The 5710-nt window shown below is 38.6% G+C and overlaps 1 pseudogene; it reads right to left on the reverse strand.

Moving 5' to 3' along the window:
* Positions 1 to 992: 992 nt before the first annotated feature.
* On the reverse strand, positions 993 to 2399 carry LOC119627700 (26S proteasome regulatory subunit 4 pseudogene; annotated as a pseudogene).
* Positions 2400 to 5710: the final 3311 nt, after the last annotated feature.

The following is a 5710-nucleotide window of genomic DNA, read 5'->3' on the forward strand; positions in this document are numbered from 1 at the left end:
TCCCAGTACTTTGGGAGGCCTAGGCGAACAGATCACCTCGAGGCTGGGAGTTCAAGACCAGCCTGTCTAACATGGTAAAACCCCGTCTCTACTAAAAATACAAAAATTATCTGGGCGTGTTGGCACATGCCTGTAGTCCCAGCTACTCGGGAAGCTGAAGCATGAAAATCACTTGAACCCAGGCAGCAGAGGTTGCAGTGAGCCAAGATCAAGAAAATTAGCCCTGTCCCTCTGTACTCTTGCTAACTTCCCTTCCAGCATGCCTTGGAGAATGTGTGATTGATTCTCAGGCACATCAGCTCAGAAGGCATCTGCCAGAAAGTGGCACCGAGGAAGAAGACATTTAACGCAATGCACAGTGTTTCTGTACAGTAGGAGATTCTCTAAGTTAGTACTTCTGTTTTGTGATGAAATCATCAGCAACAAGAAAGAGTTGTCTAGAATTTTAAAACAAAATGCCTTAGGATTCCAAATAAATGTTATTTTAACTAATGCTTTCACTACTTTATGCACCTACTATGTTCCTGGCATCAGGCCAAGTTGCTGGAGGTTCAAAAGTTAATTGGACAAAATACTTTGAAAAACTCACAATGGAACTCATAGGTGAGGCAGATGAATTGTGACAAGTGAGACACGTGCAATGATAGAAGTGTCTACAGATGCAACAGTGGTGCCATTTTCTCTTTCTCCCTTAAAAATCTTAAAGTTAGCAATAGGTAGAACTTTAACCTGGAGATAATATGATAGGAAAGGCTGTGGATATCAATTGCTGTCATCAGATAGTCAGAGTTACCACAGAGAAGGTAAAATAGCATTTCTTTCACTTTTTTTTTTTTTTTTTTTTTTTTTTGGTGAAAGAGCATGCTTCATTGAGAAGCAGACTGCTGCACAGTGACCAACAGACAGGCCACCCAGTGGGCACTTACACATCGTACTCCAAAAGGCACAGGATGTTTTGCTAATAAAAGTCAATGGGAACAGGGATTCCTCTGGGCAACTACCCCAACCTCATCCCTTTCAGGGACTGAGAAATCTCCCAACCATTTTCCTGATGGCAGCCGTGGTTCACTAGAGACACAGCCCCTCAGGGGTGCCTTCCTGTTTCTTATAAAGAATATTTTCTTTAGATTTTTTGAAGTCTTCATTTGTTACTTTCATTCTACACTCTCTTAAGGCCATCAGACCAGCTTCTGAGCAGATTGCCTTGATGTCAGCACCAGAGAGGTCATTTTTAGCCACGATCAAGTCGTCCAGGGTTACATCATCAGCCAGCATCATCCTGCTTGTGTGAATCTGAAAGATGCGCTTCTTGGTCTTTTTGTCAGGCAGGGGGAACTCAATATTCCTGTCAATGTGGCCTGGTCTGATAAATGCTGGATCCAAAGTTTCTATTCGGTTTGTGGCTGTGATAACTTTTACATCTCCCCTAGAATCAAATCCATCCAACTGGTTCAGCAGTTCCAACATTGTTCACTGAATTTCTCTCTCAGCACCAGAATTGGAGTCATATCTTTTTGTCCCAATGGCATCAATTTCATCAATAAACACGATGGACGGTGCATGTTCTTCAGCAACTTGAAACAATTCTCGTACGAGTTTGGGACCATCACCTAGGTACTTCTGAATAAGTTCAGAGCCAACCACTGAGTGGCTGAGGTTTGGTTTGCTACTGCTTTGGCTAACAAGATTTTACCTATGCCAGGTGGACCATAGAGAATGACCCCCTTAGGAGGCTTTATACCCATTTCTTAATAATATTCAGATGGGTGAGAGGAAGCTCCACAGATTTCTTAATTTCCTGAATTTGGTTGTCCAACCCCCCAATATCCACATAGGTCTCCTGGGAGTTCTTTTCCACCTTCATCACTATGACCAGGGGATCCGTGTCATCCATCAGCACCCCATCACTGCATGCACCTTGTGAATGAGCAGGACCAAGCAGCCAGGTTCCAGCAGATTCTTGTCTACAAATGAAGGAATTCTGACGTTGTGTTCTGAGCCCACAGATGTAGACACGATGACATGATTGTCATCAATGATCTCTTCCAAGGTTCCTACTGACATCAGGGTCCCCCTCAGATCATCCACTTTTGATCTTTCCTCCTCTTGCTTTTCTTCTAATGGTTTCATTTGTTCCTGATTTATAATGATTTCTTCTTCCATGAGAAGATAGACTTTAATTCTCTCTAACTTCAGTAATTTTAACCGGCACTGAGTGTGAGGTGTCACCATTGGCACTTTGCTGGCAGCATCGGGTCCCTTTGTTTTCTTCTTCTTTTTCCCCACTCTAGCTGGTACAGGAGAGTTATATTTCTTTATCTTGTCCTTGTCATCCTTCTTGCCACCTCCAGGACCATGACCATGACTCTGACTTTGACCCATCTTGCCTTGGCCACTTGAGCTGCTGCCACCGGAGTAAAATAGTATTTCTCTGCATTGCTCAAGAAAGCTTATCTGGTTAAATACCTACAAGAGGTATTTTAATTTGACATCAGTAGGAACTTTCTCCTAAGTAAGGTATTCCCCTGAGATGCTCTTCTTTGAGAATTACCAAACTATCCTATTTTTATGCTACAAGTGGCCAGTCATACATTTTTCCACCTTGCTGGGCAAGTTTCTTTGCCATCAGCTCACTTCTTTCATGAGAACCTCTCATCTTTATGCTCTGTGCAGAGACAGGCACACTTAGCCATGTTGTACCTCATGATCCCACCCCACTCCATTCTAGCTAATTGATCCATGATCAGATCTGTAACCCAGGGCCAGACAATCATTGGCTCTCTTTCCTGAAAACTTGAATTAAGAGCCAAAGAGACTGTGGTCGTTCAGTCACATGTGTCCAGTTGGTAGACTCATGACTCATGGCACTGTTGGGTTGTGTGCATAGAAATATAGCCAGCTCATGGAGAGAATGTGGAGAAATAAGAACACTTTTACACTGTTGGTGGGACTATAAAATAGTTCAATCATTGTGGAAGACAGTGTGGCGATTCCTCAAGGATCTAGAGCTAGAAATACCATTTGACCCAGCCATCCCATTACTGGGTATATACCCAAAGGATTATAAATCATGCTGCTATAAAGGCACATGCACACGTATGTTTATTGCAGCACTATTCACAATAGCAAAGACTTGGAACCAACCCAAATGCCCATCAATGATAGACTGGATTAAGAAAATGTGGCACATATACTCCATGGAATACTATGCAGCCATAAAAATGGATGACGAGTTAATGGGTGCAGGACACAAACATGGCACATATATACATATGTAACAAACCTGCACGTTGTGCACATGTACCCTAGAACTTAAAGTATAATAGTAAAAATAAATAAGTAAATAAATAAAAAAGAAAAAAAAAAAGAAGAAATATAGCCAGCTCAAAGAGAGGCTGCCGAGAAAACAGGACTATGGCAGAACACAGATGCTAAGAGAGAGAAACAAGACCAAATAGCTCCTGAAACTGAGAGTGGGCTTTTCATTTCTTCTGATTTCTAGTTCCTATGGCATTGACTGTGACTCTGAGTTTGCCCATCAAATCCTTAAAACAATCCTTTCTTCCTTGAGCTAGATTCAGTATGTGTCTGTCTCATACAACCAATGATACCTACTCTAAAATTACCAAATATAAACAAGTTTGTATTTCTCCTTCGAGAATTAAAGAGCATCTCTACACACTTCTGCCTGCAAGCTTGAACAAAATTATCCTTTAATTAAACATTGTTCCTTGAACTTCATTTTTATAATTGTTATTATATTATCATCCTTTTCTTTTGTTCTTACACATGGAGAATAGTTTGAAAGGATCCAAAAATGCTGAAGTCAGAATCATTTTCCTCCAGAATTGGAAATTACTGCTCTATTATTACTAGTATTTTTGTATTATACATGATTATGTTACATATTTTTATATTATAAATGTATATTATGCATACATTTTTAAATTATATATATAATACAATGCCTGACTGATTCTCCTTCTTTAATAAATACTACACCCTTTATTCTGAAATTGTGTAGGTTTCTCTCTACATGTCTTAATAATTCAAAAACAGCACTAGTATAGTTCTCTGTGTGTTTCTTTTCCAAGCCCCTGTCTGGAATTTAGTGTGCTCTTTTAATGTAAAGACTCAAGAAAGAATTTCTTCATTTGAGGGATGTGTCCATTTGTTCTATTATCACTTTTTTTTTTTTTTTTTTTTTTTTTTTTTTACTTTTCCCCTATCTATGTTTGTTCTTTCTGTAACGCCCATTTGATATCCCATCTCATGGATTTATCCTGTGTATCTTCTCTTTCATCCATAATTTTAATTTTTATCCTCTTTGCTCTGTATTTTAAGAAAATGTCTTTTGTTGCCAGTTTACTATTTCACTGTTTGGCTATTTAGTGCTTATATTCCATTTTTAATTTGGATAAACATTTTTTTCTGTGAACTCTTTTTGTCCTTCAATCACCTCTTTTCTTTTTAAACACACACTGCTCTTTTAAAATTTTTATGCACATTTATGAGATTAGTAGTTTAAAATTTTAATTTTTATTTGTTTCCTTTATGAGATTAATTTCACCCAAGAGTAGAGCATAAAAAGAAAAAAAAATTAAACTATATGATCAGATTCAAAAACAAAATTTATATCTCCTTGGCAGAAACGGCAGACAAATGTAAAACATCTAATAAGGTGAAATTGAGAACCTGCAGCAGGGGCTAACACTGTGACTCCCACTGAGTATTTGGATCTAAATGTAACCCACATAAGATGGCAGACCACGGTCAGAAAGCAAGGGACATCATAAGAGCGGAACAATAGATTCACGTTGAAAAGGAAAAAATCAACAGGCAATACAAACAATTCCTGTCAACCTAGAATGTTAGAGTTCTCTAATTTTTTTTTATTTTTATTTTTTTGAGAGGGAGTCTCGCTCTGTCTCCCAGGCTGGAGTGCAGTGGCGCCATCTCGGCTCACTGCAAGCTCCGCCTCCCGGGTTCACGCCATTCTCCTGCCTCAGCCTTCCAAGCAGCTGGGACTACAGGCGCCCACCACTATGTCTGGCTAATTTTTTGTATTTTTAGTAGAGATGGGATTTCACCGTGTCAGCCAGGATGGTCTTGATCTCCTGACCTCGTGATCCGCCTACTTCGGCCTCCCCATTGGGCGTGAGCCACAGCGCCCGGCCCCTAAATTTTTATTCAAAGAGGGGACCAGAATAAATGTTTTTAGACATATAAAGATTTAGAGAATTTGATAAGAGATATTCTTTCTTAAAGTATTATTAGCAGACATACTATATTAGAAGTTTAGGGTTCCAATTATAAACAGAAAGCTTCACATCCCAATACAGTATGTCTGATAATAATCACTTTGTTGAGTGTGATCTCTGGATAATTACATTTACATATATTTTATAAAATCATATATCTATATGTGTATATGTACATGCATATATATGTATATGTGCATATATGTGTGTATATATACATATGTGTATACATGTGTATACATGCATATGTGTGTATATATACATGTATGTATACATATATACACACTATTGTGTTGTTTATATAAAAAACAAGCAGTCTGAAGAAAATATGGCAAAATGTTCACGTTGTTAGATTTGTCTGGTTGATGGTGTCAGATACGGTGCTCTCTATTTTTCTGTACATTTGAAACATTCTATATTAAATCTTTTTAAATAATTTCAAAACAGAA

The sequence above is a fragment of the Chlorocebus sabaeus genome, chromosome 5 (assembly GCF_047675955.1).
Source record: "Chlorocebus sabaeus isolate Y175 chromosome 5, mChlSab1.0.hap1, whole genome shotgun sequence".
NCBI classification, from domain to species: domain Eukaryota; kingdom Metazoa; phylum Chordata; class Mammalia; order Primates; family Cercopithecidae; genus Chlorocebus; species Chlorocebus sabaeus.